Source organism: Momordica charantia, assembly GCF_013281855.1.
Source record: "Momordica charantia cultivar OHB3-1 chromosome 6 unlocalized genomic scaffold, Mcharantia_2.0 BLBB01000006.1, whole genome shotgun sequence".
Lineage (NCBI taxonomy): Eukaryota > Viridiplantae > Streptophyta > Magnoliopsida > Cucurbitales > Cucurbitaceae > Momordica > Momordica charantia.
Genome location: NW_028275164.1, coordinates 16,916,596 through 16,942,416, shown reverse-complemented (window position 1 = coordinate 16,942,416; position 25,821 = coordinate 16,916,596). Strand labels below are relative to the sequence as shown.

Sequence of the window (25,821 nt, the reverse complement as noted above, 5' to 3'; positions counted from 1 at the left end):
GGTATTTATAATTGACTTGCTTTGCGTTGTTGGATTTGATGCTTAGTGGTAGTTCTGAAAACATTATGGATTATGCATGGTTTTATCGTTGTATGGTTGTGTTCATAAAAGCATACTGAAATAATGTGGGAGGAATCTGTTGTGTTGCGCATGCATGTGGACCTGTCATTTCATTTTTAGCTTACTGTTCTTGGTTCTTGAAGCATGCTAGTTTTATTATTAGTTGAGTGCTGCATGGGTCATGGCCTAGGAAGTATGTAGTAGGACTCTGGTGAGAGTTTGGTTCTTAATGAAGTGAATGGGTTAGGTTGTGTTCTGATTGCTATGAAATTTTTAGAGTGATGGGTGCGTATATGGATATATGGCAGTTACGTATCATTTGTGAATTATCTGTGCTGTGGTGTGTAAAGCATGCTGAGTGTTGGGAGAACGGTGTCCTCCTGATGTTGGATGGCCATGCCTGGATGATAGTGACATAGGTTTTGTGTATAACATATGTTCCATTGTTGTGAGATAATTTCTGCATGGGTCATAGCCTAGAAAGTATGTAGTAGGACTCTAGTGAGAGTTCCGGGATGTAATAAAGTAAATGGAGAACTAACAGGGCCAAAAAGCCTGGCACGTCACTAGTTGGGTATCGAGGCTCCAGGTGCAAAGGTCGGGGATCGATACCCCAACTTGGTAGAGATGAGTGTCGAGGCTCCGGGTACAAAGGGTCGGGGGTCGGCACGGTGATTCTATTTTGTTGAATTAGTATTGGGTCTTGATGTGGTGGCGGTCAAGGACCAATACGTTGAGTAGTCGTCGATACCTTGGGGATAAATGTCAAGGGTCGATGCACAGTTCAAGGCTTTGGAGATAAATGGCAAGGTCGAACGCCAAGCTTCTGTAGATGAGTGTCCGGCCTTTGGGATAAATGGCAAGGGCCGATACGATTCGAGGAGTTAGACTTGGAGGACTAGCATAATGTGACTGGTTAGGAGTTGCTTCGAGGCCAAGGACCATTATGTTGAGTAGTAGTTGAGGCCTTGGGGATAAATGTCAAGGTCCAACACCGAGCACTGTAGAGGAGTGTCGATGCTTTAGCTACGCGAGGTCAGGGGTCGACACGACTCGAAGGGTAAGTCTTGGAGGAACCAAGAAAGAGCACTAGTGAGTTAAGATGTGAGGCTGAGTTTGACATGTATGGAACATTTTTAGTTAAACTTATACATAAACTGCTTCTTGAAATATGTTTCTTTTATTTGAGGCTCGAGATTAATGATAAACATGATGTGTTGATCTTTTGATAAGCATGACACGTTGTATCCTTGATAAGCATGTTGTTTGTGCGTGACCCTCAGATAAGGGCTGCTTACTGAGTACTGTGGTTGTACTCATCCCTCTTTTTCCCCTCCAGTTTTGTGGGTATCGAGCTAGCTCTTGGGAGGGTGATGGCGAGGAGGAGACTTGACTAGAGAGACCATTTAACGTTGCGTCGTCAAGTTTCCATTTGGCTAGGATAGTTATAGTTGTTTATTTGTAACTGAGTATGTTTTCAGATTATTAAATTGGGTTGTTAAGTTCAAATTTTTTTTTTAAGGATGTGATAGGGCTGACAGTGCACTATTCTGTTGAGAACATATATTTTATTTAGCTACTTGAACTTTGACGATGTGATCTATTGAGGATATTTATCAGGATAATACATTTGTTCAAGCTGAACTTGAATTTGCCTTCTCTTTGCTGCTATTCGAGAAAGTTAGTTTTGTGTAGTGGATGGTTTTTGATTAGTGAAGATTGCGGTGAAAAGTTTCTATAAGGTTGGATTGTTACTAAATTTTTAACTGAGAAGGATTTGAGTTCGTTAGAACTTTGGCATTGTTTGTTTTGTTTAGTGCCAGCTTATGTAAGTGTTATTTATTAGAGTAGCACAGCGGAAGCGTGGTGAGAATTGTCAAAATTTATATTTCTAGTGGTTTAGTTCTCTAGTACGAGTGATACTTTTTAAGTGGCTTTTAGCAACGTTCCCTATTTAAATGCTGAAAATCTTGGGGTGTTACATAATGGGAGGGTTGTGAGTCAATCTAATCGTTACGTGGGATTAATGCAATCCTATGTCGTCATACCTGATGATGGTGTTCAGGATCAATTGTCTTATCAATAGGCAATGAAGGATGTTAACAAAGATGAATGAGTCAAAGTTCTGGATCAAGAAATGGAGTCTATGTACTATAATTCTGTCTAGGAGCTTGTGGATCAACCTGATAGGGTAAAACCTATAGGTTGTAAATGGATTTACAAGCAGAAGAGAGATGCCAATGGGAAGGTACAAACCTTCAAGGCTAGACTCGTGACGAAGGGTTACACCCAACAGGAGGGAGTTGATTATGAAGAAACTTTCTCCCTCGTTGCCATGCCGAAGTCTATCCGTATTCTCTTGTCCATTGCCACATTTTATGTCTACGGAATATGGCAGATGGAGATCAAGACTAATTGATGAGTGCATCAAGTAGCTAACATTTTATGTCTATGAAACTTTCTTCCCTGGTTCGTTTTATGTCAACATTTTGGTCAAAACCATAAGATTTGATTATGGTGTCAAATCTTATGTTCCAGGATCTAGAAGCTTGTTTCAACCTATAAATGGATCTTTTAAGTTTGAAAACTTTTTGCTCTTGACATTGTTTTAAGAATCCTTCTGGTTGAGTCGTATACATGCTCTCATCAAGATAGCCATTCAGAGGAAGTATCACATGATAAGGGAGATTATGCAACTAGGAGATGTGATCGTCCCAAAGATTGCTTCGAAGCATAATATTGCTGATCCATTTACAAAGGATCTCACGGGTAAAGCGTTTGACCATCATCTAGGGAGCCTAGGTTTACGAGACATGTGCTATTTAATGCAGGGAAAGTGGAAGATGTTATTGGGTATATTGTATGCCATAGTTCATTCTAATACTTGTACATCCCATTCGCTTTAGGACAAGTGGGAGATTGTTGGGTTTTGTGCCCTTGGCTCGTGTGTTATGTAATCAATAAATAATTTATCTATTCAATAAAGAGTTATTTTTTATTTCTTTGCATTACCCGTATTCCAATAAACTAAGATCCAAGGTTATTTAATATAACTAGAACAATATATATTTGATATACAATATATATTTAATATACAATGTATATATTTGATATACAATATATATTCGATATACAAGTGGATACTTTTCTAGTAATAACTACAAACGACTCGATCCAGGTCGTTCATGTGGAGACATGTGAGTGAAGGTATCTTATATAGTGAGTTAGTACAAGACCAGACTGCAAAATAATTAATCTTTAGTTATAACACCGTAAACTAACTACATTAATATTTCATATGATGACCAGGTAACTTGATCTTAATCCCGAGTGAGTTATGGACTTCTGCCTACAAGGTATTGTTCTTTGATTTGTACGGGTGAGAGCGGCCCGGGTTGCTGACTCAATAATCGTAGCATTTTTGGGACGACAACAAGTGGGGAGTTGGGAATATATCTATGGAAGATGAAATTCACTCATTCCCAACTCGAGGTAAGTAGATGAGTGTTCCCTTTAGTGCTGAATCCGGGACTTGAACAAGGGGTCCCACCCTCTTACTAGCCCAAGAGGGACTTCTATTTATTGGTCGGACCATTAACGGGTTGTTCATTAGAGGATCAGTGGTACTTAAGGTGCAATATGTAACTGAGGGGGAAAACGGTAATTTGACCCATATGCAGTTACGAACTCCCATGAAGAATCGACTTATTGTGAATGGTTATATCCATGGATGCAATGTGTTCTGTATTGCATAAGAGTGCAACTATAGGTCTTTAGTGGAATGACCTGTAGTTAATGAATGTTGATTAAATTAATTACTAAGTTTAATTAATCTTAAGGGATTGGAGCTTATAACCCGCAGGTCCACTAGGTACTCTTGCTAGCTCACAATGGGTAAAACGAAGATCAATAATTTGGACGAATTTGAATTCTTCAAATTATTTAAGGGAATGAAATTAGTTGTATAATATACAATTAAACTATAATGTATATAGATGCATTATTAATGAGAGATATTTTATGAATAAGATTCAATTAATAATTAATAAGAATTAGATTCATATTTCAACCTTAGGTTAAAATTAATCCGAATATGATTAACATAAAGGAGCTTTTGAATATGATTTGTTAAATGTATGATACTTAAATGAAAGTAAATATTATTCAATTAATGAAATTAGTTTAATTAATTACTTAATATTTAAATAATTAAATTAAGTATTAATTATTTAATTAATTGTATTGAATTTAATTATTTCTTTAATTTTAATTTTATTTTGTTTTAAATTAAAATTAACAAACACATTTTCTGATGGAGGTGGCATTATGATGTGGTGAGCGAGTTATCTCCTTCTACCTGCATAATGAGTTGCTTTATGTATGAGCTTTCAGGCTTCTACTTAGTTTTGGTAATGGATTGCCTTCGATGAACTCCTTGATAGAATCCAGCCAGCTTAGCTGTTGAGCTTTAACATCCATCAAGTTGGGCTCCATGATGGATGGAGAATTGAGGATCTCCACTAGTACTGACCTAATGAGGTTGGTTTTATAGGAATAGGCCAGCTATGATAGGGCATCAACGTTAGTTTATATATATATATATAAACTCAAAGTTTTTTTGTTTATCCTCAATTAAATACCAAGACCGCTCTCTTGTCCAACACACACTCAAAGTTTTTTTGTTTATCCTCAATTAAATACCAAGACCGCTCTCTTGTCCAACACACATGTAGCTTTAGAAATCAATTAACTAACAATATACCTAATATCGATGAGTTCTAAAAAGTTTCGATCTCTTCCATCTATTCTTCATATCCAAAAGGTATTCATTAGTCCATTCCATTCACTAGGTGAAACTTCTCTACTTCTAACCAAAATTTAATTTATAGCTTGTGGGAACTCTACTTTTGGTCCTCACTCCTTAATGAACGTAAGAATAGAATTCAATCTTCCACTACAAGAGCATACCGAACGTTGAGATCATATCATTGATTCCATTTGTCAACACTCTGCTGCCAAAAAAATTCTATAAGACAAAAGTAACCAAACTACTTTATAAGAAAGCTTTATGCCAATTTTTCCTCAATAAGTTCCAAAAAATAATCTTACCAAGAAAGGTAACCTAACTTAACTATGAATAAGGAGATAACCATAGAAGTTAATCTTTAGAGAAAACATCGTATCCTTTGGATTATCCAAACCTAAATGTTCTGGCATGAGCGTTTATCTGACTTAGCTAACCTTGCTTATAGAGTCTACAGAACCTTATACCCTTGCTCTGATACCAACCGTAACAACCCGCATTTTCTAATACGGTCATTCTGACAAAATGCGGAAGCGTAAACAAATGAACACTAATTTAACGAAAAAACTTCTTTATTTAATTTGATACTATGACAAAAGATAAGAACAAGTCCAAATTTGAAACAAAAAAACCTACACTATAATAAAGCCAAAGAACAACTACTAGAACTAACTACGTTCTCATAAGCTAAAAACAATGTAAAATACTAAAGATTTCAACCCCTCATGCCAGAACGCTATTCCTCAATCACTATCTGACAGTCACTTGAACCTTCATCTGAAAACATTTAGAAAACAGAAAAATGAGTACAAAAATACTCAATAAGCAATTTCCATATCGAATTTCGAAATTCATTTTCCTATCAAAACATTCGTAAACAAAAATACGAACAAATCAAAACTTATAAAGTCCTTTAAAATATTTAATACAATTTTCAAAACTTTCAAATTAAACTAGATTTTCGGAAACAAAGTCTTCAAATAAGGTAAGATTTCCAGTCAATCAAAACAAACTTTCATTTTTTCAAAATAAACTTCCATTCATTCAAAACGAACCTTTAATGATTCAAAACAATCTTCCATTCATTCGAAACAAACTTTCAATCGATCAAACTTCAAATCCTTCAAAACAAACTTTCTTTCAATCAAAACTTTCAAAATTCCTTCTAAAACATTTGGTACAACTTTCAAACTTCCGAATCACTAAATCATTCAAACATTCAAAACAATCTTACATTCATTCATACTTTCAAAATCAGAGTGGAAGATTGCATTATTTGGGTAGCCTACAGAACATATGTGGTTACCCGTGGTAACACCAATCAATCAGAAGCTTCTATTAGAGTTGTGAATTAATATTGACCAGAACAGAGTTGTCGAAATAATATCGACCAAAACAGAGTTGTCGAAATAATATCGACCAGAACAGAGTTGTCGAAATAATATCGACCAGAACAGAGTTGTCGAAATAATATCGACCAGAACAAACACAACAGTTACTTAAGTGTGAGGCCATGTGAGTGAATAACACACACATGAATCTTCATTCCCAAGGAATGTCAAACCACAAAAGTGCCTTCCCACAAATAAGCCAGAACAGAAATCCATCAATTCCAAATTAGGTTAGTACCCCAAATAAGCAAAACGTTCCTCAAAACAAAATCATGACATATCCGGATAGCCTTATAAAATCAATCAAAATATCTTTCAAATCAAATGCAAAACAAATACTTACTTTCAATATTAAATTAATTCAAAACATTGAACTAATTTAAAACAAACTTTATCAATCCTCTAAAACATGATTTCAAATATTTCACAAATAACAAAAATATCAATTTCAAACCTTTAAATAAATCTAAACAAAACTTTATCAAATCATTTAAGAATACTTCAAATACTTTGCAAATAAACATAATTTCAATTGTTAAATTAGTTTTCAAATCCATAATAAAACTTCAATTTCATATCCAAGATATCAATTTCAAATCTTCCTATCAAATTCAAAATACATTTTAGTTTTTGAAGGGATATGACAAATTACTTCCAATACTTTTCGAATGGATATGGTAAATCACTTACAATATTTTTCGAAGGGATATAGTAAATCACTTACCTCTTTCAGAAATCCTACGAATCTAATTAACTTCTTCCTTGGTAGTTGTCAACTTAGAGGCCTAGAAACAACCAATATCCAAAATCAATCCTTAAATCCTATCCAAGAATTTAAAATTCAACCAATTACTAACCAAATATTATATACCCAATTTTCCCATTCAAAACATTTTTTTATGCAAAATAATTAGGAAAGTGTTGATTTGGGGCTACAAAACCATATCTGAAAACTGGGTTAAAAAGCCTCTAAAATCAACAATAACAAACTTTAAAATTACAAGAATCGGTATAAATTAATATGGATTAAATTTACAAAAAGTTTCTCAACAAAACAAATTTAAAAGCCTTATAATCAATTGAAAATTTGGAGATTTTAAATCTTCAAAATTTTATGTTTTATAAAAAAACAAAACTTCCAAGAATTTTCCATAAAACAATTAACAATTTACTGATTTTTATAGAAAAAATCAGATCTAAAAACTGTATAGAGAACCTTGAAAAATTGGTAAAAACATATATTTTTCATGTAAAAATCATAACAATAAACTATAGTTTATAGGATAAAAGTAGGTAAACTTTTTATGCAAAAATCTCAAAATAGCCCAAAAACGGTCTCATAAACAAAAAAATTCAAACAAAAAATTCTGGAAAATTTTTAGGGTAAAACTTCTTTAAAATCTTTTATTCTAAAAAACAAAGACCTCAAAACTTTTCCCAATAAACTGAATTAAACAACTACAAATCAAGAAAAATAAAACTAAAACAATGAGGAAGAAAAACTTACCGATATTTGAGAGAAAATATCAAAACTCTTTTTATTTTTTTTTTCTCTTTCTCTTGGAGAGAAAACTAGGTCTAGCAGTTTAAGAAAAATAAAACCTAGGGTTTAAGAGTTTTTATAACAAACCCTAAAGAAACTTTTTTTTAGAAGGATAACATCAAAATATAAAGATTTAATAAAACTCTTTCTTTTTATTTTTTTTAATTCTAAGAACAAATTATCTTTTAAAAATAATTTCTAAAACAAAAAGGTTTATCTTTGAGAAAATAAAAGAAAACAACTAAAAAAATAATAATAATTTAAATATATATATATTTTCGGTTGTTACAGAAACTATCTTTAAGACATACTTTATTTATGCTCGTAGAGTCTGTGCACATTCTTCATTTACCATTAGATTTTTTAACTAAGACGACATTAGAAAGCCATTTGAGATAGATAATTCCTTTAATATAATGAGCTTGTAAAAGTCCGTTCAATTCCTCTACCATGATTGTACTCCTCTCACTATTTACAGGTTCACCACTTTAGTTTAACATGGTCGGAGGAGGGACCAATATTGAACCGATGAACCATGATGCTCGAATCAATGGATGACATGTCTTTATGTGACCAGGCTAACATGTCGACATTGGTTCTCAAGAAGTTGATAAGCTCGTTGGTGCCAATTCTCACTTGTTTCTTAGGGTTGAGCAATGGGACTAGCTCGAGTTTTTCAACCGGCGTGCCTCTATTGATACCAAATCTTCTTCGTTCAACTCGTACTGCTCATAGATGGTCACGCAAGTTGCGCATCCTTTTGAGGCGGAATCTCACGAGGTCTTCTATTCCCCTCGAATCACTTCAACTCGTTGGAAGTCGGATACTTGAGTATCTGATGGTATGTGGAGGGGATGGGTTATAAAGTATGAAGAATAGGTCAGCCAAAGATAGCGTTGTATGTTGATCTACCATTAATCACCACGAATACGACCACTTGAGTTACCTGAGTGACTATTTTGCCAAGAGTGATCGAGAGCTTGATGCATCCGTCTGGAGTAACACTCTCTCCTAAGAAATCGACTAGCGGAGTTGGACTTTTCTTCTACTGAGCTCTGGCCCATGCGAGGTTTGTGTAGGTCGAGAGGGATAAAATGACGGTAGATGCGCCACCATCTATCAGGAATTGTCAAATCATGACATGGTCGATTTGAGGAGGGATTACCAATGCATCATTGTGAGGAAAATGGATGCCTTGCAGGTCAGCATCGGAGAAATTTATCGAGCAGGCTTCTGGTTTAGCTTGGACTGAGCAGATTTCGTGTCGAGCTTCTCGTCCTTTCTTCTAGCTTTGTGGCCTAATTGGCCCCCGCTAGGTCCTCCATGTATTGATCATTGGAGGTCGGTCCTCGTGCTTGGAGAGAGTTCTAGATATCTCACTCTTTTCCTCTTTCTTGTCGTCGTCGCTTTTGAGCTGCCCTCCGATCCTTCCTTCTGACATACTTCTTGAACTAGCCTTGTCATATCGAACTCTCTATATGTTGCTCTAAGTCGTAGTAGTTAGATGTAAAATGACCGTGATCCCGATGAAAACAATAATACTTTGACCTATCGTGTTGGTCGGGATCTCGACGTAGCGACATTAGGTCTTTTAGCAGGTCGAGCCTTGCATCTTGAATATTAGCCAATATATCATAAATGGGAATGTTCAATTGGGTGAATGTATGAAACTCGTGCAGTTTGTTAGATCGTTGGTCGCTTCGCCGATCATAGTCAGGTTGGTGTGAAGAGCTCGACCTGTTTCATTTATTCTTTTTGTCAGTTTCCTTAGACTATGGTGGAGAATTGAACTTGAAGTATTTGTCGTTCGTGGACAACATGATATCTTTAGCCTCAATGAACTTGGTTGCTCAATCAAGGCAACTACTATGGGTGGGCTTAAGATTCTTTATGAGTGACCAGCTCAGCTTCTCATGACTCACTCTGTTGCAAAAGGTTGTGCGGGCAATCAAATCGGTACAATTCTCAACTTTGATTTGCTTGGCCAAAAACCTCTTAATGTAATCTCATTAGGATCCTTTTTTGGTTTCTAATCGATGGAAAGACGTAAGTATCTGAATTTTTCGCATCCTTATAGGTTGCAAACTAAGCTACGAATGTTTTATGCAGCTTCTTTTGAGTCGAGATGGAGTAATGTGCAAGCAACCTAAATCATTACCTAGCGAGCCCTTGCAATGTAATTGAGAACGCCTATACTTCATTACGTCTGAATAGACTTGGACGTCCATGATGGACGTGAAGGTCTCTACATGGTTGACTAGGTCTATTATACCGTCATATTTGTCGAAGGTTGGCAATGAGCTCTTCTGGAGGATCAGTACATCAAGGATGGCCCAAACGAATGGTCGATCTTCAAGCACAACATCATCAAAGGTTAGCTTGCTCACTTTCTTCAGGTCACCCATCAGCTCGTTGACCAGGTCTTTCTCGAGTTGGTTAAACTGCATTTGCAGGCTCAGGTTGCCTATAGATTCTTCAAGGTGAATCTTCTCGAGTTCCTATCATCTCGAAACTCAATTTTTGTTATACTCGCCTCGCCTTGGAAGGTTGAGGAGATAGTTCTGGTTGGAGATCGATGCTTTATTTAGGTCAGTCATTCCCACCTAGGACCAACTTCTCTACCCATTGTAGTGTTGGTGCTCTCGTTTTATTGTTATCCACTTTTTTTCCCTTCCTTTAGGTCACGAGGGACCTCAGGCTCTAGCAGGTTGGGAACTGGAACTATGGTATTTAGTAGTGCCTGTGCTATGTCATTTATGCAAACCTGCATCCGTGTAACTTGAATCTATAGCTTGGACGATGGATCTTCCACAAGCACAGACTTGGTATTTCGAGCGTCAGCATGGTACAACCCACGTTTCTTAGCCCGTAGTTGGTCAGGTTGGAATCTCTAGTTGGCTTAGATTTCCACTTCTGATCGTCCCGAGATGAGTTGGTGTGTCCACGTATCGATGTTCAATTTTCTTCCAACAATATGGTCTCAACCAATTTGTTCTAAATTCTTTAGAATTTATCTTGGCCCCTTTGAACCAATGGGTCAAACCATGATGGTTTAGTTAATTGCAAACATAGGAACCACTTTTCTAATTTGTAAATATGGCAAATATTAGAATTCCCTCCCAAATTAAAAAATATATAGAGAAATGTAGGTTATACCTTTAATATTGATATACCTGATATAAAGTATATTATCATATTAGGGTATATTAATTATATCAGTGATATACTTTATATTTTCCATATCAATTACATACCTAATATGAACTGTATGTTTAATGTAGTTGATATTAGATATACTAGTTATATCAATGACATACCTAAAATGAAGTATCTCACTTATACTTTATATATCAATAAGAAACTTTAATGTTATTTTAACAAAAATCTTCAACCTGATAAAGATTTATTAGTGATACTATAAAAGTTTATCTATGATATTTTTTATATTTTTTATATTATTTTTATTAGTAATATACTAGAAATGGAGTATATCACTAATATAATTGATATATCAATGAGAAACTTGTAATGTTACTTAAACCAAAATCTTCAAAAATCAAAGAAGATTTATGAGTGATATACCTAATATAAATTATCACTCATATATTTAGTGTAATTTATATACTTCATCTAGCTATTAGTGATATACTTTATATTCGATAGATAAGTTATTTGACCAATATTTCTAATATGAAGTAACGATCATAGATCAGTCATTCTGAGTAATGATCCTCATGGACAACGTAGTCTTATGGAAAAAATGATAACGATCGGAAGTTCTATAATTGATTTTGACAAATAAATATAATTATTGTTAGTTTGGTTGTTTGAAAATTCAATGAAATAAAATCTAGCCCGAAGTTACTTCAAATTGACTGGAAAATGTTGGGACAAGCTCGGGATGCTCGACATCTCTTTGTTATTTAACTACTACGCTTCTTAATCCGCTCATATCTAAGTGATCTTGAAGTTTATAAGTTATTCCAAATATCCGTGTTGGAATGTCCCTTAGTTTTGGATTAAAAATAAATGCAACCTTGAATCAAGGTCCTATATGTAGGCCACTTGAATGAAATTTTATATCTAAAGCCTTTCTCTCTTTAGTTAAATCCATTAAGTTGTAAAAAACGAGTCAACCTTCTCCTGGCCAAATTAAAAATTAAACTTGATAGAAAAAAGCGTTAGGTGGTGAAAAAGTTAGAAAACACCATTATACCCTTTCTGTCCCATTTTATTCATTTAGCTAATCATCCATAACTGGGTTAGTAAAACCATATTTAGCTCGTATTTTTAAAGGAAAACAAAATGCAAAGGTTTGGAAAAAGGTAAACATGATTTAAAATCAATTTGTTAAAAAGCAAAGCTGTAAAAGAGAAGTTTGTAATCCGAATGAACCATACTCTTTCTCTCTCGAGCTTAAGGGAGTAAGAACTCATTATATTCGACAAATACATATGATTACAAATATCTCGTAACATACTGTTGGGAAATTTTCTACTACAGAAGATAAGAGCAATGTGCAAGTGAAAAACGGCTGACAAGTAATACAAGGAAGTGATTATGAGATCGTATCCTAAGGGACTTTTGCTTTCAAATAAGTTAAAATGAAATGTTTGAAACTGCAATTGAGTTTTATGGGTAAAAATAATAATAAATATGTGATTTGAGTTTGCAAGTATTACGCTACCCTATAAAAACAAGCCCTCTGTTTCTTGCCATAGTTTTTGACAAAATGACACACTAATGACGAAAGCATCAGACATTACTTGACACTTACATGGAAATTGACTTCTACTCTTATCACGAAGAGCTTTTGGTTATTTTGCAGCCTTTTGGTAACCTACTGCATATGTCTATACGTGGTTACAATCCTAGAACGTTATTATCAACTCATTTGCTTTATGAGTCAGAAAGCCTATGTCTATGACCATGGTTTATGTGCTTATGTCAAAGCCACATCCCATATTAGTTCCTTGATATTTTACATAACCCAACCTTCTCATTATTAGGCTTCAGTGTATAGATTAATTTCCTAGTAGACAACCTACGGAATCACTCAACATAAAATTTTTACGAACTAACCTACAAATGCGCCATGAGCAACTAGGGTTTTTTCAACCATATTTAGTTAAATAAATTTTGCCAAGGCATTCCACAGCGAAGTTGAAAACTAAATTAGTAAATAATTAAAGAAAGAAAAATGCTCGAAGAAATAAGAGAAATACTTCCATTGATTAAATTTAATGAATACCAAAGTACAACCAACACTAGCTTAACCTTCCTCTCTTTCAAGTTTGAAGGAAGTTAAAACTCGCTAGAAAGCATTTAGAGAAATGAAATAGATGAAGTACAAATGAAATAAAACTTGAAATGAATCGAAAGAAGCTTTAACGACGGAAACTCCCATAAAACTAATTTTATCTATGATATAAGACTGAAATGAAAAGAATTGGATGCTAATGGATCGTCAAATTGCTCAAGGAGCTCTCCTTTACATTGGTGCTCGGGATATTCTCTACCTTAAAAGTTAGGAGACACGTGCAAGCATACACAGTCACAAGTAATACAAGGAAGTAATTCCAAGTTCGAATCCTCAGGGACTTGTGCTTTCAAAATGAATTTAATGAGATGAAATGGTTCAAAATGCAATTGTGTTTTTCTAGATAAAACTGAGTAATAAAATTGTGGTTTGAGTGTGCAAATATCAAGTTTCTTTTTAAAACACAACTCATATGCTTCTTGTGTCAGTTTTGAGAGAAAATATAAAACATACACACTTGAGGAAAAAGCTGTCAGACACTACTTCGCTAATTCTGGAATAATGAGTTCTACTATTTCACGAACCACGTTTGGTTGCTGCAGAGCCTAGGGTAAACTACTATCATACTTTATGTATAGTTACAATCATAGAATGTAATTATCAACTCATTTGATTTTATGGATTATTGGGCCTATGTTTAGGACCGTGTTTTATGCGCTTATGTATAAGCTATATGAAACGCCTCGCGTTACTCAGGTTAGTTTACCCTCGAGTCTCCGGGCCACTTTTCTTAGAAATTTCTTTTTATTTAATTTCATTGTTTCATTTCATTTTATTTCGAGCTGCTGTGGTAATTGTTATGAGTGTTGAAGTGTACTTACGTATCTAATTATTCTGTAACGAGGAAATTGTTTTCTCTACAATTGGTCTAGTCCGTTGGGCCCAGGTTAAGTATCTAGGTAAGTGGGCCTTCTTTGTTTTAAAACAAGAGGGAAAAAGAAAAGAACCTAGTCTAAGTGGGTCCCTTCTTGTAAAAAAAACAAAAGAAAGGTAAGGAGAAAACCCTAGGCCCCAAAACCCCTCCAATTCGTGAGCCTCTTCTTCCCCCCTCCCGCCCCGTTTTAGTTTTCGTTTTTTTTTCTTCTACCGGTACCTCAACCCTCCCCGAAGCACTCGACGGACGGCGACCACCGGTGGTTTTGACAGCAATAGCAGCAGGCGATGGCGCGGCAGGCAAAGGCGGCGGGCGACTCCGGGCAGCGGTGGTGCGCGGCATCGGTCATCAACGAGTGCGCGACTTTCCGGCAGCAGCATGCGTGCGCGGGTGTCGGGCAGCAGCGGTGGTGCGCGGGCGTCGGGCAGTAGCGGTGGTGCGCGGATTCCGGTAGCAGCGGGTCGTGGCGCGGGTCATTGCTGCACACAGCGTCGTGGGCATCATTTTGGTGAGTTTTTACTGCTGAAATAGTCCGGACAACAGCAGTTTCCGATCTCGGTACCTACCCATAACCATTAGAGGCTCGATTTACGCAACCCACATTTATTCGAGTTAGGCCTGAGTTACCCGCACCTAGACGAAGTCGATTTTTGCGGTAATGGACATTGCAAGATCTCTTAGAATGAATTTAGACGGCTGAAAATTTTGTATTATTTATTTCGTTTGTCTATTGTTGATTAGGTGGTGAGTTGACGCAAGATATAGGAGTATAGCAGTGAGTAAGTAGCACGAGGGGGCGAGTGCGTGCATTATTTGGTGTTAACGAAATGGTTTGGTGCTGATTTTTAGTTAGAATAATTTATTTCGTGCATTAGAAAATTGTTAGTCTTGGTTTTGTGAACTCTTAGTGATTGTCATTGTGTTACGTGTTACTGTTTTCATTGTTAGACATTATGAGAATGCATGATTTCTTATTGTTGGTTGTGATTGGTTAGTTATGATTATTGTGGTTGGAAGCAGTTAACCCATGACGTTTGTAAACATGTCGGAGACGAAATGCATGTGTTGATAGCCTGTTATATAGTTTTACATTGTTTTGTTGGAAGCTGCTAGGTTAGTGTATTGTTTGGTACGAAGAAAAGCATGCTAGTAAAATTGTGCTGTGAATTGAAATGTGGAAGACTTACTTATAGGTTGTCTTTGGAGGATTAGTGGGAATTGTCAAGAGTGATGGTTCGGGTTAGTGGTTCGTTAACCTGTGGGTTGTCTAAATTGAAAATGCATACTAGTCGCTTGGTTATTCAAAGCTTTGAGTGGATGCCTTGGGAATAAATGGCAAGGCCGAACATCAGGTTTCTATGGAGAAGTATTGGGGGTCTTGGGAATAAATGTCAAGAACCAATACGCCGAGTAGTCATCGGTACCTTGGGGATAAATGTCAAGGACTGGTGCACAGTTCAAGGCCTTAGGGATAAATGGCAAGGTCGAACACCAAGCTTCTGTAGAGAAGTATTGGGGCCTTGGGAATAAATGTCAAGGGCCAATACGACTCGAAGAGTTAGAGTCGGGGGACTAACGTGGAGTGGTGCTTATGAGTAACAATTCAAGACCTTGGGGATAAATGGCAAGGTCGAACACCAAGCGTTGTAGAGGGAGGTCGGTATCTTGGGAATAAATGTCAAGAGCCGTTACGCCTCGAAAAGTTAGACTTGGAGTACCAACATAGGGTGGGAGTGAATGTTAGTTCAAGTAGGGACAAAGGCTAGTGGGTCGTGTGGTTGGAGGCCCGGAAGTCTAGGCGTTGGGTTGCTTGTATGGAAATGTTAATCTATTATTATTATCCCGTGCTGCCTATCTGTTTGTTCTGCTATTGTTTTCATTTGATGTGGTTGTGATTACGAGCGTGTTGTGGTGTTAGTTAGGGTGGGCTACTTACGGAGTATTTTATGTACTCACCCCCTCCCCCCTCTACCTTATTTGTTTCAGGTGTGAACAGGACCGACCGTGGTGATGACGTGGAGGAGGTCTGACTGAGGAGGGATCACTAGCTGTGTTGGTTAGGCTAGGGAATAATGTCGTGCATTGCAGACATCATTAAAAATCTTATTGTTATGAAATAAAAGGGGAATTAGACATTGGGTTATCTCAAAGGACACTTTCTCTTATTGCTTTATGGGTATTTTACTATTCGAATTACTGGTGTATTTTGGATTATGTGACAAAACGATTATTTTTTTTTGATTGGATTCCTGACCACTGAGGCGGGTATTATTTTCTGGATATTCCATTGTTGTGCACCTTCATTTTGTATGTTGCATTAAGAGAACATTACATTTTGGTTACCTTAAATAGGAGAGTTTAGTAAGCGTTATAGGACCGTTACTTCGTTAAACGTATCAGAAATTCGGGTCTTTACACTACATCTCATATTAGTTTCCCTAATATCTTACTTAACCCATCCTTCTCAGCATTACATTAAGTGTATAGATAAATTTCCCAGTGGACAACCTATGAAATGACTTGAGTGACAATTTTTTACGAACTAACCTAAAGTACTCACCATTCTACTCCAAAGAGAGAAATCTTACGCAAATAGAGACAAACATGCAACATAAGGACTTTCCGAAGCCTTAAGTGAGCATAGCAACTAATAATGTTAGCCAAACAAAGTCGGTAAGATGAAATATTAAAAAATCCTCTATTAAATCAACATAAATATAAATGAGTTACTAAAACATAAATAACCAAGAGTTACAGTGCGTTCATCCCCCCCGAAGATGGGGTTTAGTTCATAACTAAAGAAAAGATAAGAGTTGGTAGAGAAGAAATGTAGCCCACTGAGTAAGGGAGCTTCAGCAGTAGTGAAGATTCCCCCAGTACAGTGAGACATAAGGGTCGGCTTCTTCTTCGTCGCTTCTCCTCGAAATTGGTGAGGAATGTTCTCCAATTTCGTTGCCCAAATGGATTTTCTATTCTCGAGCTCTTTGTGGCGGTTGGGAATTGTTCTTTATATATATATATATATATATATATATATATATATATATATATATATCGCGTCCTTAAAAATTAGGGCACCATCAGCAGGCTGTACGGACACACTAAAACTGGTGCAAATAAATTACTGCGAAGTCACACGCTCTAGAGCATCCTGAGCAGCTTCCGACTCCAGCATAAATGCATCTTCCTGCCATGCTTCAGCAACAGTTTCACAGCCTTGAAAGCACTTGGCTTGCGTTCAACAAATTCTCCAATTCCTATATAAAGACACCCACAATTAAGCATAATTCATTAAAAATGAGAGGATTGAGAATTCTAAAAGCTTAGAGACCTAACTAAGTGATTTCTTGTCTTTTCCATGGTCTTTTGATAACGACTCTCACATTTACACACCAAAATTGCCAAATTACTCCACAAAACACTCTCTTATCGAGAGATATCACACCCTCAAACATAAAACCTTGTTTATCCCCAACCAAGATTAAATCTAACATCCTAGTAATATGAAAAGCATTTGCAACTAGTAAACACACATCTTGCTTCAAGTCCTAGTTTATGCCTTTACACATAATGCCATCACATATTCAAGCCTATGAACCTGCTTTCGCTAAAAACATCTACAAGAGAGCAACTAAATCCTTATTCCAGCTCTAGCAAAGGCTCTTTCCTACGACTCTAGCATCATCCTACTTTCCTCTTAAAAAACATGAACTTAGCTAGAGATACACTTCTCTAAATCCCTCTCGCTCGCCTAGGGCACTACCCTTTTATTACCAACCTATCTTTTCAACTATGGCTACTAGCCCTTCCTAGTCCTACAACCGCTTTAAAAATTTTTTTTTGTTATTTCCTTTCCTTTTTTTTATTTTTTTTATTTTGAAAATGGCTGAATTATAGGACTAGAAAGATTCATAGTTACACATTACAAACTTATCCTTACAAAAACAAAGCAAGCGCGCACACACCCCTAAACTTGAAACGTAGCAGTGTCTCCAATGCGACTGACAACAAGATATAGGATGCTCCCGCATACCCCCAAACTTAGAACTAAGAAAAATGGAGTTCCATAAGGGGCATTTTTTGCAGGTCAAATATAGATGGTGTAAAGGGACATCAAAAGGGTGTGAAATAGAAGGATTGACTATATGGTGATACTAAGGTAGTGGTTGGCTCGGATAGGTAAGTTATTGAAGCCTATCAACTATGTGTTCTCTGTTTCGAAATTGTACTCACAGGATGCTGCTGGGGCCATTGTACTGGAACCTAAGCTAGAGCAGGAACAAAAACAGTCACTGCCCGCAAGCGAATGCTTTAGTAAAAAGCTAAATTTAAGAATAAAGATGCATTGGCAACATTGTTACTTAAGAAGGCAGGGAAATAACAAGATGCATAGAACAGCAGATGTAAGAAAATCATAATTTAATTCATTTAAGCACTCAAAATATAATTGTGGGAGGGGTACACACATCTAACTCCAAAAATCTAAAGCTTAATGCATGGAAAATTATATTGCAAAATAGTGACAAATGAAAATAAACAACATAAAGTAAAAACCTAAATTTAAAATATCATCGAGGTTGGGGTTATGCAAAATGAGCAAAAGGGAAAGGTACTTCCTCTTACATGTCAAGCAGCTGGTCAATCTCCTTCGTCTTCTTTCTCATCCAACGAGTCGCTCGTAGGCTGATCTTCGTCTTCGGATCCATCATCTGTTTCCCTATCTTTGTCGCTAGGAAAGGCTCCTTTTTTTATTTGTTGCATGATGATTATAGATCTCTTCTCGATTTCCTCATCATTGATGCACGATTTTTTAGAGTAGGCTTCATGTCGGGTGGGTCTTCTACAAGTAAGCTTTGCAACTTTTCCTCTACAATGATGTGTACTTTATCTCCACCAGTAAAGCCTTATTGAGCTCCAGCTTCCCTGCTTACAGTATGCTCCAGCATAGCTTATGAGCTCAGCGTCTTTATTAATTTTTCATCTAGAACTTTTAGCATAGAGCACTCTTTAGCTTCATGGAGTCATACACTGAAAAATTTATCTCCTGATCTTGCACAAACACGGTAACCTCTCCTTTGTGTAAGTCCATTAATGCTCTCCCTATGGCTAGGAATGGTCTTCCAAGGACGATTGACACTTATTGATCTGCATCATAGTCAAGTATTATGAAATCAGCAGGAAATATAAACTTATCTACCTGTACCAATACATCTTCAATCTTCCCTTATGGATAAGTGATGGAACGGTTTGCCAGTTGAAGAGTTATAGTGGTAGGCCTAGTTCTCCCATGCCTAGCTTCTTGTAAATAGATAAAGGCATTAAGTTGATGCTCACACCCAAGTCACACAGTGCTTGTCAATTTTTCTGACCTCCAATAGCTAGTGGAATTGTGAAACTTCCAGGATCTTTCATTTTCTTCGGTATTTTAGTGGTCAAAATTGTACTACACTCCTTGGTTAAACAGACTGTTTCAAACTCTCATAGCCTACGCTTCTCAGTGAGCACATCCTTCAAAAACTTCACATATGTAGGCATCTGCTCCAAGACTTCTACTAATGGGATATTAATATGTATCTACTTAAGTACCTAAAAAAATCATTTAAACTGCCCATTTTGATTCTTTTTCTATAGCCTTTTTAGGTAGGGTACTGTAGGAATATATTCTGTTGTTCTTGCTGGAACAGTGGCCTTTTCCGGATGCTTTGTCTTTTCAGTTGTTTTGGAGAAGGATGCTATAGCTTTGTCTATCTTAGCAACTAGGTTGACCTCTTCTCTTGTGTTGCCTTGCGGTTAACTCCCTAAGGTTTGTACTTTTTTTAACTGTCATGGTTGTAGGTGTCCTGTCTGCCTCAATTTATTCTTCTTCATTTATATCATCATGGAGTCCTAGAGTATTTTGATAGGCAGGAGGTAATGTCTTCCCACTTCTCAATGTAATGGTGTTACATTCCTCCTTCCCACCTTTTTTTGATTGTTGAGTGTCACTCGGAAGCACTCCTCATGGACAACTTTTCAATTATGTAGCTAGCTGACCTATTTGCACCTCCATATTAATGATGCAGCTAGAGTTTAAACAATAGTATCATTCTTCGACATATAAGCCTCGTTCTTTACCATATACGCCTTAAACATATACTCTAGGGTCATAGTTTTTGGATGCTTTGGAACGTCCTGTTGACTCTGCCCAGAAAAACCAAATCAGTACTACACCTTTTGATGATATGTTGAAGCATTACTGGTTCTAGCTGCTCCAGCATTCTGCCCTGATTGATTTCCGTCCCAGCTAAAATTAGGATTATAAATGTTTCCATAAGCATTATTCCTATTTGGCTGCTGATTACCCAAATAAAACATTGAAGTTGGGTTGCCCAAACAATCCTCAAAACGATTCTCTCATTCGCAAAAAGGGCATGAAACATTCTGCACACTGTTTACCTTATCATTGGATGTTACAGCATCTGAGTGCGATATGCTCATCATCACAATGTCTACTAGTTTTGAAATTTTTTACTATAAATATGCCACCGCATCATCATCTACTAATCCTTTAGATGTAGTTGCTGAAGCAGCCCTGGACTTTGATCATTGGTGCTTATTGTGCGAGATTCTTTCCAGAATATCGAAGGCTTTAGCATACGGCTTTGATAATAATGCTCCATTCGCTGAAGCATCTATCACCAACTACGTGGCCTCATTCAAACCGTTATAATATGTTTCAATCTGAATGCAACTTGGGATTCCATGATGAGGGCACTTTTGGAGCAGTCCTTTAAATCTCTCCCATAACTCGCTCAATGACTCTCCAGGGAGTTGTTGAAAATTGTCTTGCTCCTAAGCACCACATTTTTCGATGGTGGGAAGTATTCCATCGGGAACTTCTATGCTAAATCATTCCATGAAGTGATTGACTCTACAGGTAAAGAATCCAACCATGCTATAGCATTATCCCTCAAGGAATAAGGGAATAACTTCAGGCGCATAGCCTCTTTACTAACTTCTTCTACCTTAAATGAATCAGCCACTTGCATGAAATAACGTAGGTGACAATGAGGGTCTTCTGATGCAAGTCCATAGAAATGCTGTACGGTATGGAGCATTTGAAACATTGTCAGCTTCAACTCAAATCTATTGGCTTCAATAGTAGGATCTACAATCACTAGGTTGAAGTCGTAGAATGTTGGAGCCGTATAAGCTCTAATTTCATGCTCAATAACATCTGCGTGCAGAATAGCATTTCGAAAGACTTTTATAGCCTTGAAAGCACTTCGCTTGCCCTGAACAAAATCTCCAATTCCTATACAAAACATCCATAATTAAGCATAATTCATTCAAAATGAGGGAATTGAGAATTCTAAAAGCTCGGGGACCCAACCAATTGATTTCTTCTCTTTTCCATGGTCTTTTGATAATGACTCTTACATTTACACACCAAAATATGCTACAGAGCACTCTCTTACGAAGAGTTATCAAACACTCATGTTCCCAACTCCCCACTCGATCTCGTCCCTAAAATTGTCAGAATATTGAGTTGACGACTCGAGCCACTCTCACACATATAAATCAAAGGACGAGCCCTAACAGGCATGAGTGCATAACTCACTCAGGATTGAGATCGAGTTACCTGGTAATCCTATTAAAATATTAATCTATTAGCTAACGGTATTATAGCTAAAGATTAATTATTTCGCAGTCCGGTCTTATACGAACTCATTGTATAGGATAACCCCACTCGCATGTCTCCACACGAACGACCTGGATCAAGTCCTTTGTAACTATTGCAAAGTGGGCTGTATCCATAGTGTTACTAGGATCAGACACCCAACCTGATCCATATACTATAGACCCTTTAGGTTACTATTGCAACATTATCCACCTATATATCGAATATATACTGTATATATATACACTATATATCAAATATATACGCTGTGTATTAAACATATACTGTATATTTCTTATATACTGCTCCAGTTACATGATGTAACCTTCGATGTTAGTTTATTGGATTTGGGTTAATGCAATTCTAAGAGAAACATCAATAACAACTTTATTGAATGAATATTTGTTTTATGTTTACAAACCACGAGTTTAGGGCATAAAACCCAACAAACTCCAATTTGAACTAAACTCTAGTAGGGTGTAGAAGCGCTAAAAGCAAAAGTGGGTTGTACAATAAATAACAAATACAATAAACTAGGGCATACACAATACCCTTTAGAAGTCTCCCACTTGGACAATACTATATTGTACATATCTCGAACACTTTAGCCGTAAGAGCCTTTGTAAACAGATCAGCAATGTTATGCCCAGAAGCCATCTTCGCGACGATCATGTCCCCTCATTTCACTATTTCTCGTATCATGTGATACTTCCTCACGATGTGCTTGCCTATTTTATGACTTCTTTTGTTATCACAATAAAAGTGTGATGGGCAAAGTCATGTTTGGAACAACGTCCAAACCAGTTAAGAACTTTCTAAGCCACACTGCCGCTTTTGCTGATTCACAAGCGACAACATATTCGACCTCCATTGTGGAGTCTGCGATGCATCCTTGTTTGATGCTCTGTCATACTATAGCTCCTCCATTAAGAGTGAACACTAACCCCGAATTAGATTTCCTTGAATCCTAATCACTTTGGAAATCAGAGTTAGTGTATCATGTAACAATCAAATCTTTAACGCCATACACAAGCATATAGTTCATTGTTCTCATAACATACTTGAGGTTTCCCTTAACGATAGTCTAGTGATCATATCCTAGATTGATTGATACCTACTGACAATCTCGACTACATAGCAAATGTCAGACCTAGTACACAACATGACATACATCAGGCTACCCACTACTGAAGCATAGGGAATGCATGTCATATATATCCTCAACTTCTTGAGGTGTCTTAGGACATTGTTCCTTGGAATTCTGCATCAAATATCTGACAAGCATTTTGTCGATATAAGTTGCCTGAGACAGGGGTAGCGTTTTGTTTTTTCGATTTCTTATGATTTAAATCTTCATAACAAACTGAACGTCTCCCAAATCTTTCATTTGGAATTCAGTTGCTAGCCACTTCTTAATGTCAGTTAGGAAACCTACATCATTCCCAATGAGTAGGATATCATCCACATACAACACCAAGAAAGCTACAATGTTGTTGATGATCTTTCTTGTAATACACAAGGCTCATCAACATTCTGGTCAAAACCATAAGACTTGATTGCGGTATCAAATCTTATATTCCAAGATCGAGATGCTTGTTTTAATCCATAAATGGATCATTGAAGCTTGCAAACCTTTTGCTGTTGACCTTACTTAATGAACCCTTCTGATTGAGACATATAAATACTCTCTTCAAGATTGCCATTCAGAAAAGCAATCTTGACATCTATTTACCAAATTTCATAATCATAAAATGTGGCAATGGACAAGAGTATTTTTATTGATTTTAGCATGGCAACCGGGGAGAAGGTTTCCTCATAGTCCACCACTTCCCTTTGGGTGTAACCCTTCTCCACCAATCTAGCCTTAAAGGTCTATACCTTCCCTTCAGCATCTCGTTTTCTTTTGTAGATCCAATTACAACCTATAGGTTTGACTCCTTCAGGTTGATCTACAAGGTCCCAAACGGAATTGATGTACATAGATTCCATTTCAAGGTTCATAGTTTTGATCCATTTGTCCTTATCAACATCTTCTATAACCTTTTTGTAGGTCAATGGATCCTCAACGCCTTAGATATGACGACCTGGGTTTCTATTAAACCCATGTAACGATTAGGTTGTGTCACAACTCTCCCACTACATCGAGGCACTCTCAACTCTTGAGATGGATGTGATTGACATGATGTACTAGCGTCATCAACAACTCTTGTTGAAGTGCTAGCTTTATCAACAACTCTTGTTGATTATTTGTAGCTTCATCGGAAATCTCATTTAACACAACCTTGGTTCGTGGTTTATGATCTCTAATGTGGTCTTCTTCCAACAATGTAGCGTTTGTCGATACAAACACCTTGTTTTCTTGTGGATCAAAGAATAGTCCACCTCTCGTTTCCTTGAGGTTACCTACGAATAGGCGCACTTTTGAACGATATTTCAGTTTCTTTGGGGTTGTCATTAAGACATGTGCTGGACATTCCAAAATTCAGAAGTGACGTAAACCAAATTTATGTCCCCTCTATAGTTCAACAGGTGTTTCAGAAAAACTTTTTTATGGAACTGTGTTAAAAATGTATATTGCAATCTCTACTGCATAACCACAAAACGAGGCAGGCAATTGAGGATAGCTCATCATAGATCGAACCATGTCAACAGGGTTCTATTTCTCCTTTCTAATACACTATTATGTTGAAGTGTACCAGGTGCTGAGAGTTAGAATGTAATTCCATGTTCTATCATATAGTCCTAGAATCTTAAGTCCATATACTCTTCACACCGATTAGATCAAAGTGTCTTTATCGTCTTACCTAATTGGTTCTCAACTTTAGTCTTGTACTCGTTAAAGTTTTCAAGGGCTTCAAACTTATGTTGCATTAGGTAGAGATATTCATACCTTGAATAATAATCTATGAAACAGATGAAATACTCATATCCTCCCCCGACTTTAACATTCATCGGACCACAATGGTCTGAATGTACCAGCTCCAAGGGTTCTTTGGCCCTGTAACCTGTTCGTGTAAAAGGTCTTTTAGTCATCTTGCCTTCAAGACAAGATTCACATGGAGGTAATGAGTCATCTTCTAAATCACTTAGAAGTCCACTCTTAACCAACCTCCCAATCCTACTGAGATTTATATGACCTAATCTTAAGTGCCAAAGATAGGTATTTTCTTTTCGAGAAATTATTTGCCTTTTTTGTTGAGTTTTAGCATTTTTAATCAACTCTATATTTAAAATTATTGTTGTTATGGTTGGTCTTAACACATATAAGTTGTTTTCGAGTTTTTTAGAACAAATGTTAACACCATTTCGTGAAATGAACACTTCATTTAATAAAAAGAAAATAACATAACATTGTTCTAGTAGACAAGAAATTGAAATTAAGTTCCTCTTTATTTTGAGAAATACATACACATTATCTAATAATATATATGTATTATTGTCTAAAAACAACATTAGGCCTCTCACTGCGACTGCTGAGACGACATTCTCATTTCGACTTTGAGAGCCATCTCCCCAACATCAAGCTGCCTCGAGGAACTAATTCCCTAAAAAGAAGAACAAACATGGTTAGTGGCCGCTGAATCCAATATCCAGGTAGAATCATCATTCTTCACTAAGCAAGTTTCAAGAACAAGTAAATCATATTTACCTTGTTTGGCTTTCTTCTTTTCGGCCAAGTATTTGGCGTAGTTTTTTTTCCAGTGCCTATCCACGTTGCACTGGAAACATTTTCCTTTGTCTACAACTTTGGCCTTGCCTTTCTTGGTAGTAGCAGTAAAAGTAGGGTCAACTTTCATCCCCTTACCATTCTTCTTCTTCTTCTCGAAAGTCTTACTTCCAGAAGAAGAAAGTACAGATTTGGTTCTTGAGTTTGAACCTTGATGGAACTGTTTTGAGGTGACAACGTTTGCCTCCCCTTCCTGTCCCTCATTTTTCATAAGAGACTGAAAAATCTGTAGCTCATTTAAGAGCGTGGTGAGGTTGTACTCTATCTTGTTCATCTCAGTATTGCTGCAAAACTGTAGGAAACTCTTCGGAAGAGATTCCAAGAGAAAGCTGACTTGACTCCCGTTATCTATGACAGCTCTGTTCACTTCGACCACATTAAACTGGACCATCAGATTGAAAACATGTTCTCACACTAATGTTCCCTCTTTCATGTGGAAACT

At 36.7% G+C, this 25,821-nt stretch overlaps 1 non-coding gene across 1 annotated transcript; it reads left to right on the top strand.

Annotated features, from left to right (window-relative positions):
- Positions 1 to 20,728: 20,728 nt before the first annotated feature.
- On the top strand, positions 20,729 to 20,831 carry LOC148210797 (small nucleolar RNA R71). Its single transcript, XR_015792044.1, has one exon. It is a non-coding gene; the product is annotated as a small nucleolar RNA R71 (small nucleolar RNA).
- Positions 20,832 to 25,821: the final 4,990 nt, after the last annotated feature.